This window comes from Balaenoptera musculus, chromosome 7, assembly GCF_009873245.2.
Source record: "Balaenoptera musculus isolate JJ_BM4_2016_0621 chromosome 7, mBalMus1.pri.v3, whole genome shotgun sequence".
NCBI classification, from domain to species: Eukaryota; Metazoa; Chordata; class Mammalia; order Artiodactyla; family Balaenopteridae; genus Balaenoptera; species Balaenoptera musculus.
The window spans coordinates 31,774,141-31,786,205 of record NC_045791.1 but is presented as its reverse complement, the minus strand read 5'-3'; the positions used below and the strand labels follow the sequence as shown (position 1 = coordinate 31,786,205).

The following is a 12,065-nucleotide window of genomic DNA, read 5'->3' as shown; positions in this document are numbered from 1 at the left end:
GAAAATCAATAATTGAAGAGAATTCTATAACCTTAAATGCCTACTACGGAAAAGGACGAAAATTAGTGACCTGAGAATCCAATAAAACAGGCTTTATAAAAGAAACACAATAAACTTTTAAAAAAAAGAAAAAAAACAGGAGTTGAAAAAAGCGAAGGACAAGAAATAATTAAAATAAAAAACCAGAAATTAATGAAATAGAAAATAAAGATAAAATAGAGGTGACGGGAAAGCTAAAAGCTGACTCTCTGAAAAGCGTAAAACTTCAAACCTCTGGATAGATTCAGCAAAAAGTTGTAAGGAAGAAAGGAAGAAAAAAAGGGAGAGAGGGAGGAAGCGAGGAAGAGAAGGAGGAAGGCAGGCATGCAGAAATAGCTAATGTCAGAAACTACATAACTACAGATGCTGCAGACATTAAAATAATAAGAGCATATTAAAACAGCTTCATGCCAATACATTTGAAGACAGATGAAATGAACAAATTAGAAAAATATAGCTTACTGCCACTGATTCAAGATTAAATAGAAAATTCTGAACATAACTACTAAAGAAATTGAATCAACAGTAAAAATCTCCCCACAAATAAAATTCCAGATTCAGCTGTACAATCAAAGGTGTTATCTAACCTCTATGATTCTTCGTTTACTTATTTATGATATCCCATATTATCTCATAAGTATTATACTATCTCACAAGCAATTTAATTTGAAGATTATATAAAAAAGTACATAAGGCAATCTGTGAACTCTAAGGTGTTACAAAAACTATAAATATTATTCACCCAATTTTAGATTAAAATCAGAAAGCCCATAACTTTAAAAATAGATACATTCCAAAGAATCTTCCACAAAGTCAAATTTTCTCCAAAAGGCAAATCTTATTTTGCTACTGCATCCACTAAATACCTAATGATACATTCTTTGGGAGGAAAACTGGCCACAAAATAATACAACTGCAAATTAAAAATGCTGAAAAAATTTAGAGTAACCTTTTCAAATAGTCAATATTGTGTGTTAAAAACTTACTGACAAAGTTACAAAATGTAATTTAAGTAGTAACTATTTTTTGTTTAGTGCAATAGGTTAAAGATCCAAAGAAACAAAATATTGCAGAATGGGATGAAGAAGCATAACAAGACAATGTTTCATGGGTAATGAGTTAATGCTTTTTCCTTGTGAAACATAACCTTCTATGAATGTACGCTTCATAAAATACCTATAAATCTATTCATATTCACCTTTTCATGTATGCCTTCATTCAACAAAGATGTTAGTGCCTACCAGGTATGAGGCACAAGTTTAGATGTTGAGGATACAAAGATGAAAAACACTGAAGCTCACAACAATTTTACAGTCCAGTGAAGGAGAGAGAGATATATAAAGAGAAGTACCTGAGTATGCACAGGATACTACAGATGTTCACAGAGGAGGTACACCTAATGCAAAATGAAAAGATCGGAGAATGTCCGCAGAAGGGATGACTTCTAAGCTGTATATGAGAGAAGAAATTAGAGTTAGCTAGGGGGAGACGGCTGGCCATTCCAGGAGGAGGGAACTCGGGCCACTGCTGTCACAGCTCCTCATACCCCCTCTTACAACCTCATCATGCATTAATATGTTATATTACACTGGTCAAGCATGGCACCTGTCACAAAAATTATTTCATAAAGAACAGGATTTTAAATTTACTATTGGATAATGCTAAAAATGAGCTTTAATAATGTGAGTTATATAATGTGTTTAAATTATTCTCCTAACTCTGGCAATATACCTTAAATTTATTTTGAAATCAAACTTTATACATCCATGTTTGACTAAAATACAGTGAAATTAAAAAAAAAAATCATGCCCATCTTGTTTCAGTTTTCCATGCACTGGCATAGCTAGAAATTATAAGAAGCCAAGGGATGTATGACGGGATGGGAAAGCTGGGCGTATCTCTGGTCCAGAACAAAGAAAGGGCACTTCACTGAATTCTGAGGCTACCTTTCCAAACTATTCCATGTACTAACTTGCCACCTTAGTATGCAGCATGTATCAGAACGTCAACAGGTTGTGTTTTTTCCTGAAAAGGTTCCCTGAACTAAGGCCACTATCCTGGGCTCTTCTTCTAGGACTGATTGGCTTTGGGGATTGTTTCTTATATCACTACTTCTATCTTAACTTTTCTACGACTCCAGTAACATTTACCCATGAACCACTAAATTAAATATTAAAGTATTTTCAAGGCCATAATGTTTTCAATTACATTAATTTTGATCTCTGTAAGAAATGCACTCTACCATTAGGGATAGCTGTTACTCTGAAGAGGAAAAAAGTCACTGATGGAAAGCAAAATAATAGAAAGATCAAGTAGTAAGTAGCAACACAGCTGGGGCTGTGTTTGGCTTTGGTACAGTAAAGAAAAAGTTGATAATGTACATTTTATTTTCTTCATGCTGCTTACATGGATATATGAGGAATTTATTCTAAGGCAACAGTCTGATTTCTCACAGAATGCTGTATTTTCTTACAGGAACTTATATTCTGATTAAATTTTTCCCATCTATCTTCTCTTGGTGAGTAGGAATGTTCTAGTCTTATACAACATAATAAATTATGCTTTTCATAGTTTCTTTTGTCTGACTTTAAAATTTCTTTGATTTGCCAATGAACAGACTGTGAGCTCCTAGTAGGGCCAATGTTCTGTTCTCATAAGTCTTCTGCTTTGTAAATGCCTTATACAAACAATCCAGGTTTATATATTCAGCTAGCTGAATAAAACAAGCGATTCTGATCACTCACATAAATGTTACATCAAAATCAAAATAGTCAGCTGAGAAATATTACCGAAAAACTATAGGTACTGACACTAAACTGAAAGAACTCAGCATTTGGAGTTAGACGGATCTGGCTAGAATCTTACTGTCACTACTATGTCACAGCTGTGTAACAGACAAGCTACTTCATTTTTTCTAGCCTTTTGCTTTCTTCTCTTGAAATAAAGAGAATAACATATACTCTTCAGAGGATTAAATGAGGTAACAAATGTACAGCAACTAGCAAAAAATAGTGGACATTACCATTTTCAACTCTGCTTTTTATCAAAGTAGATGGGGAGGTCTTTCTTAGGTCAGTGACTTTGAGATTTGGCTGAAGTAGATGAAAGCAATATCCTGTTTAACTTCATGCCCAGATCAACCTTGTTCCTACAATATTTTTGAGGCAGAAGAAAGGAGGATGGGATGGATTAGAACAGCAAACTTGAAAACAAGACTAGATACATGACTTTTAAACATTTTCCTTCTAATTTAATTCAGGCCCACCTGGATCACTTTAAATTGGAGGATTCTGTGAATGGATAAGATAGGCTAAGTGAAACAACAAAGAGCTTGATTTGCATTTATGGGTATGTATTATGTATGTATATAAAGATTGTTCAACATATTTGTGTATGTATATACACGCATGTGTGAGTACACACACATACCTTACAAAAACACACATAACACAAATCTACGCATGGGAAAATCAGGACCAAACAAAGAAAAACAAAGAGAAATGTAATGAGTGGTAGTTTAAAATTTAACATCTATTTTTACTGAAAGAACACAATTTTTAAAAAGTTTAGTATTCAGTTTATATTATAGCTGAGGCTAGTAGTCAGTATAGTGAAATAAAATGAGGTTAAAAAAACAAACCCAACATTCTCCTAACCTAGCTAGCAAGCATAAAGATGGTAAAGTAGTACTGAAGTTCCTTTACTTAAATTTATTCTAGGTTCTGAAAGGATGCGCATTTAATTTCATTTATTTATATGTTTAAGGTGACAGCATACAAGCATTAGTTATAATGTAGTTTTATCTCTGTTTTAATTTTAAAACTTTGTTGATTTTTCTTCGAACCATGTCTAGCCTTTTCTGCTTTTGCACTTATCGGACATGATGGAACTACTAACATTTATAAAATACCTCAAAAGTAATGTCAAAGACATCGTGGATGAATAAGCGACAGGTGAACTATAAAGGGAAATTAATGACTGTTACTGGTGCAGTGGAACATAGATTTGATCTTATTTGTGAACATTCTTAAGTGAGGAATATGCAAGATTGTACCTTCCAAAGATGCTAATCAATAAATCAATCCTTTCCCACATTCTCTTCTTACAATGTGACTGACACTCCTCCCACTGAGAGGTAGGTGGTGTTTTCCCTTCCCTTCAACATGAGCCCATGACTGTTCTAACAAGTAGAATAAGGTAAAGATGATTAGGTCACCTGAGGTTAGATCATAAAAAGTATATAAAACTTCCACCTAATTTTCTTCTTCTTGAGACACTTGCTTTTGGGTCCTGGTCCCCATGCTATGAGGAAACTCAAACTAGCCCATGAGGAGACCATACAAAGTAGTCCTTTTAGAGAAGAATTAATTCCCCAAGCCAACATCTGAAATTAATTGCTAAAAAGTTGAATGAACAATGACGCAGATGACTTTAGCTCTCACAGACTTCCAATCCTCAAGCTGGCCCCCAAACATCATGGAACTGAGACAAACCATCCCCACTATGCCCTGTCTGAAATCCTGACCCAGAATCTGTGAGTATAATAAATGTATGTTCTATCCCATTAATTTTGGGTAATTTGTTATGCACCATTAGATAACTGGAATAAGGTACTTCCATACATGCAAGGTTGAGACTCTGGCATTTGAGGCCTATGTGTAGAGGTTTGTACTTGTATGAAAATCTGAGTATATCTCTAATGATGGAGATGGGGAAGACAGGGGCGGTTAACATCTGATCCAATTTTCCCAGTCAATATATGGCTCTTGCTTTCTCTTGCCTTAGGGACATTCTATTCTATTCCCTCAGCCTGAACATTCATCCTCCCCTGTGACCCAACACTCACTCTGATCTTCACTTGGTAAATTCCTACTCTCCTCAAAGGTCTTAGGTCTTACATGAAATGTCACATTCTCCCAGAAGACTCATCTGACTGCTAAGGAATGGATTTAGGTGCCCCTTCTATTAGATTATAGTGAATTTATCACACTATATTCCAGTTATTTATCCCTCCATCCTACTAGCCTGTAAGCTCCTTGAGGGTAAGAACTTTCTTATTTACTACTGCATACCCAGCATCAAGTAGTGATGGATGATCAATTTTGATGATGATCAAAATCATTTTGATAAATGAGTATATGAATGAATGAATGCTTCTCTCTACCTCTACCCTGCTATAAAGGACTGAAAGGCAAGACCTTGGAAAGCTGGAGAAAGTAGATATTCAGAAATTGCAGTAGGTTAGACAGGAATGAACAAAGACACAATGAAGTTAGCAGCTAAAGTCATTGGGTCTGATGAATTTCAGAGACAAAACAGTCTCCATTCTGGTTTCAGAAAATTCTGCAAATCAGACTCAGTTCTCCCTCAGTTTGTCTTACCTTTCTCTCCTGGCATACGCTTTCATTTCCTCATGTTACCTTGGTTTGTAGACCCTCATGATAACCTCCAGAAATTCAAAATGTCCTAATTTATCCAGGTCTGCCATTAAAAATGCCCCATACTTAGGATCATACACCTGGCAGTTTTCAACAGTACTGATTTCATACATTTTTTTCTTTTCATTAATCTAAACATCAATCTACATGAAATAATATTATTATAAAAACTACCATATAAACGCATTCATGAATTGATAAAAGTGTAAGATGGATCCCGATTTTCTGGAGAGAAAAAAAGGACATCTGCCTAAATTATGCTCCAATTCTTGGAAGTTTTTGCTTCCATTCCTTAGTACTGATTTAAACTAAGTATTGATTTAATTGTAACAATTAACTCTAGAGTAAAAATCACTTTATCCCTCCCCAGGGATTATCAACAGGAGATGAGGGGCTTGTTTCCTTAAACAAATTACCCAGTAAAGAATTACTTTTGAGTTAGGAATATCTTTCAGCATTCATTGTCTACTGTATACTGTAGTGTATACAAAAAGTCTCTCACGGAGTACAAGTCTATGCTTTTTGCAGGCTTGTATATTTATCCCTCTTCCTCGTTGTCACCTACTAGGTAACTTCCTCTTCAAAAACTTCTTTCATTTTTTAATCCCCTTGCACCTGGCTCATAGGCTTTTATTTTTACCCCAAAGTTGCAATCAACCAGAGTAACCACAATATGCTACATTAATAACCCCATACTTATCTTCCATTTCTTGATTTTTCTTAGTGATTCAATCAACCATTTTTTTCCATGGACATGCCCCAGATGTCATTACTGCTCTACCCTCAAAATAATAAATTTAGACATTCTACTCTCTGACCATGACCTCCCAACATCCCAGCATTCTCTTCTAATTACAACCCAATATATATACATTCTCAAGGCAAGTCATCTCCAAAGTAGGAACTGTAAGACAATTGTAAGACAAGTATCTTACAATACACTTGTAAGACAAGTGTAAGACAAGTGTAAGACAATCCTGTAGAGTACAGGAAGAAAGTCTTAGAACTTTTTAATCTTTCATTATTTATATTTTATATTTTTATAGTTTATATTTTTGCAGAACATATAAAGTAGGTTGCAGGTTATACAAAGTAGATTTTATTATACTTATGTAATCTAATATATTTTTAATAAGCTTTATATAAAGTATATGAGCATACAGGTAAATACATATATTTTATAAATACATATATACATCAGTGGTATGTGTTAAAAAATTGAAGACCATTTCATTGGCTACTTTCTACCTTTTGTTCTTTCTCTTCACTGCTTTCCCTACTCTGTTTTTATTGCATTGTACATCACTTAAGCCACTCCCCTGTCAATATATTCAATTCCCCTGCCCCACTGTCCTTCCATTGTATCTGGGTTCCTGAGTGCTTCAACAGAAAAATTAGAAAATATAAAACTCTACAGCTAGTGGCCACCATAAATCCTTGGCAAGCACCCTCAATTTGGGCCTCAATGATGCCTGGTAATCCTATTAGCTTTTCCTCTTTAGCTCTCTCAACCTCCCTAGTGATTGTTTCAAACATTCATCACTTCTCTAAAAACTCTGTCCTTACCAGCTCTTCCCTCACTCCCAGCAGAGCATATAAAGTGCTGGTTAATAGGAAAAAAAAAAAAAAATCACTGCCCTTAGATGAGATGAGAACTCAGCTCCCTCAATTTTCTACCACCAATGCTACAAACTACTATTCACAGATTTCCAACATTTCTTCTTCCCTCCTCTTAGTATGGAAAGGTATTTCTTTCCGTGCTCTAGTATTTTAGTCTCACTCCTCTTACCTGTTTATCATTTCTGTTGCTAATTTGTTCAGTCTCTCTATTACCCTTAGGAGTTAAACATGCTTAAGTCTCTCCCATTATTAAAAGAGCTCTCCTCCAGTCTCAGGTTCTCTCCAGCTAGTACCCTTTTTTTCTCCTCCTTTTTTACAATCAAACTCCATACAAGAGTGGAGACATCAACTGTCTCCTTTTCTCCACCTCTCACTTACTACTCAATTACAGCAACTAGGCTTCCATTACCATTAATTTAGGTCTTAATTAATATTTATATTGGCAAATTCAATGACACTTTCTGAACATTATTTTTCATTGCTTCTCAGGAGCTTTTGACTCAGCTCTTTCTTTGTCTTGGAGACACCAAATAGTTTTCCACTTATCTCACTTACTATTTGTTCTCTTCATCATCAGTGGTTCTCAACTTTGGCTGAATCACTGGGGAAGCTTTTGAAACACAGGATATCTCAGGACACATCAAGACTAACTGAATCACAATCCCTGGAGTGTGGAGCCTAGGTACCACATTTTTAGAAACCTCATTAGGTGATTTAGACACAGTGTGAAAATTAAGAACCTCTGTCTTAAATGTTGTCCACAGGGCTCTAGCACAGGCCCTCTTTCCTTCTTACAGTATGCATGTACAAACTCACCTACTCTTGTGGCTTAAGTTATGATCTATATGCTGATAAATCCCAAATCTGTATCTTCAGCTCAGATCTCTCTTCTGATTTCTAGACCTATATATGTATTCAAATCTTTCATTCACACAGAAACACTCTGATGGTTTATATGTTTGTATGTCTCGAACTCAAAATATCTCATACTAAATTAATCACTCCCCATCCCCCAAATAACTCACTTATTACTGTTCTTCCAATGAACTACTAAATTCCAACAACTATAACTCTTAAATATCTCTCCAATCTATTACTTTCTATCCCTAGTCTTCCTACAGGTCACCATCATTGCTTAACTGGACTGATACTAGAGATTCTTAACTGGCCTCGCACCTACAATCTTGCTCTCCTTCAATCCATACTCTTCACTGCAACCAGAATGATTTTTCTGAAATGCAAACTTTATTACATTACTCTACTCACACTGCTCAAACTTTATCATGCTTTAAACCTTCCAGTGGCTTCTCCTCGCCTTCAGAATAATTTTTAAATACCTTAACACATGAATGTGCCCCTGCCTGCCCTCCCCCTACATTCAAAGCTCAAATACTGAATTTCCAGTTCTTTGAAGGGTCATCCTTCTCTCTCCTCTAAGCATTGGTACAAGATTATTCCTACCTGAAATAATTTTTCCATGTCTTTACTGGTCTAGGTAACTACTTATTTTTCAGGTCTCAATTTAAATGCCACAGCTTCCAGAGACACCTTTCCTATGTCCAGTCTGTGGTATAGGCCAGTGGCAGAGCTAGTGCTCAACAAATAGTCAAATGTACCTCCTCTGCATTTTCTAGCATGCCTTCCAGTAAGGTTGGGGGAATGAGGTTGATTTCTGGCCAGTAAGATGAGAGGAAAAAGAAGTAAACAACTTACAGGACTGTCCTTAAAAATGTCCAATTCTCTACCTTCCTACTTCCTCTGTCATGACACCTGAAGAAGCCACCTGAAGAAGCAAGATGGAGGAGAAATGCCTGATATAAACTGGATATTACTTGTGTGAAAAGCAAATTCCTTGTGTAATAAATTACTGAGATATCTGGGTTAATTTGCTACCAAGATTAACCTAGCCTACACTTACTAATAACAATACAGGGCTTCTGTTATATACTCCCACAGGACTCCTTTACTACCTAGCATAGTTTGTTATTGCTTACCTGTCTGTCTGCCCAGATAAGACTCTTAGCATTTTAAGGAAAAGTTTTGTGCTTCTCCTGTTCCCAGCCTTATGTCTAGAATGTAGCATAGTGCTTGAAACTTACAAGGCATTAAGAAAATATTTTGGTACATGAATGAACGGATCAATATAACCTACTTTGTTTAGTAGAATACTGTAGTACCACCAGTTTGAATTTGTAAGTAATACTATATACCAGATATTTTATCTGCCAGTATTTTTTCTGTATCTTTTACTTTTAGTTAAAAGCAGTTATATATATTTTGTATCCTGTTTTAATTTTTTTCACTAAACATGAGGATGTACCTTTGTTATTACAAATTCATCATAAACATCATTTATAATGAGTACATAATAATCCTTTATATTTAAATATTGTCATGTACCTAAACATTTCCTGTTCATGGACATTTAGGCAGTTTCCTGCAAACAATTTCAGATGCAAGATAGTTTCTATCCTTGTTCAACTCACCTTTTGAATAATTTCTCTCACATTTTAAAGGTTTCATTTTCTTTTATACTGTAGTTTCCCTCAAAGCTAGAATTTTGTCTTAAAATTCTTATACATTTATGGTATGCCTTACTAGATGCCTTGAATTGAAAAAACATTGATAGTATGTATCGATTAAGTTTTTAATGGGGAAAAATTGAAGCTATCAATTCCAAAACAAAGGGTACTACCAGAGATTGCATAAATAAGACATCTAAAAAAACAAAATATAAACCCAATTATACTACAATTAAGAGGAACATAACAGAAATGGAGACATAGCACTGACTCTGATGATTCTCTTGTTCTTCCTCCACTCCACCGTAATTCTCCAAAGATAAATGAAATTTTGATTCTAAGGACAGTAAGAGCCAAGGAAAGCACAATGCCTGGCATCAGTAGATCCAAGTTCAAGTTCTGGCCACTTCATTTAGTAGTTGCATGGCCTTATGCATAATCTCTCTGTAATTATATTATTTTTGAGAGAGGTGTATCTCTTTCTACAGCAGAGTTTCTCAGCCTAACACTACTGATATTTTTGGACTGGATAACTCTTTGTTGTTGGGGGCTGTCTTGTGCACTGTAAGATGTTTAGCGCAGCATATCTGACCTCTACCCACTAGATGCCAGTAGTAATACCTTGCTACTCTCAGGTGAGGACAATCAAAAATATCTCCAAACATTGTGCAATGTGCCATGAGGAGCTGAGAACCACTGCTTTAAGATAAGGAAGAACAATACTTTATAGTTCTATAGCTTTTTCAGCAATTTATCCCCCATTTTTTCCAGAACATCTAAGAAATTAACAGGTTAAATGTTTATAGTCTGTCTGCATCATTTTCCTTTTCCTTCTCTGTTCTCTTGTAATTAGCTTTTAAACAGTCAACAGCATATCAAAGAAAGAAAGAAAAGGAAAAGAGTAAATGTTAAACTGATTATACAATTTGTCCTGGGGTAATTAAAATTTGATAATATTGCTCTTTTAACTCTTAACAATATTTCAATGACTTTTCTATATTCTCTTTTAAGAAGAAAAGGGTACTTCAATTTCCCTTCTCCCACACATGGTGGCTTTATAGCTCAGGGATCCCAATTAACATTTAACATTTGCAAACACTGAAAAACACCTGAAACTGCTTCTTCACTCTGAAATTTTTTTTTCCAACTCTGTTGAAGGTAGCAAGAATACTTCAAAAATAATCTTACTCAAATTAATGGTATTAATTTAAAAATGAGTATTATGCATGGAGACATATATTGCTCATAAGTAATTTGTATTTATACTATTCCACACACTCTCAAAACACTTTATAAATGTTAAATCTAATTATTAAATGCTCCCACCTTTCACAAGAAAGGAATAAATTTTAAGCACCTGAAAATAAAGTCTTCAAATAAAAGTATTTCTTTAAAATACACCCTATATTACTAAAGCACTTTAATACTAAATAAATCAAGTGTACTTTTCACTTAAATACAGATTGCATATGTATTAAAGGGATTAAATAATGCAACCAATAATATAAAATATGACAGGCGGTCAGCTATAAATCATTTCCCAGCAATTACATTTAATTTTGTATTCCCTTCAAGATCTAAAGTAAAAATAACATAAGGAAGTAGTTTTAATTTCTAAAGCAATAGAATATGGGGAAATTTGTTCACTCTCAAATACTTCTTTAAATAATGTTATCTTAATGTTCACTGTGTTCTTTCAAGAATTTGAAAATGAACATTTCTATGACAAACAACATTTTCCCACCTGTTAAAAAGAGTTGCTGAATCTGGATTTCTTAATTGTGATCCAACATTTTCAAGTGATTAGGCATATGCTGAGAGTAATGTTAACCTTTTAACTCTATTTAGTGAAGAAAGAGTATAACTTGTGGTAATTTCATTTTTCATTTATTATTTATACCCTGCTAGCTTCCAGTAATGTTTTAAGATGATTCACCTGGTCTTTTACACTGGCGTTACGAGGCATCATCCAATGGTAGAAAAAGCACTGGCTTTGGAAACAGACACACTTAGGTTTGAAGCCTGTCTCTGGCATAGTACCCATGGAATTTTGGTCAAGTCACTTATCTTACTCTCTGAATAGCAGATTCTATACCTATTAGCTCTGATACTTGTATGTACCTGGCTTGTGGCTGCCATTCCATACGTTACATTTCTTCCTCTTCAAAAATGGTTAGACTTTTAGAAAATTAAGCATATTATTTTTTATAATATTCTCTTCTAGATCAAAAAAGATAAGGCTTTGGTACTGTGCCTGATAGAAAAAACATCAATATCTCAAAATATCAACGCAGATGCCATTCTGGATTCATTCTTTTTTTTGAACTACTTTATATGTACTCATACCACTAAACTTAGCTGAACACTACTTAATGGGTACATATGAAAATGACAGTAGAAATCAATATTTCAAGACAGATAAAATTTAAGTGGGATTGTGAAAATA

At 34.6% G+C, this 12,065-nt stretch overlaps 1 long non-coding RNA gene across 2 annotated transcripts in view; it reads right to left on the bottom strand.

Annotated features, from left to right (window-relative positions):
* The window catches only part of LOC118897888, a 168,657-nt gene that overhangs the window by 98,101 nt on the left and 58,491 nt on the right, over positions 1–12,065 (bottom strand). For both annotated transcript variants that reach the window (XR_005020560.1, XR_005020561.1), the window contains exons 2-3: positions 3,062–3,187; positions 1,391–1,488 (exon numbers count right to left, since the gene is read on the bottom strand). This is a non-coding gene — a long non-coding RNA (uncharacterized LOC118897888). The remainder of the gene's footprint in view (positions 1–1,390; positions 1,489–3,061; positions 3,188–12,065) is intronic.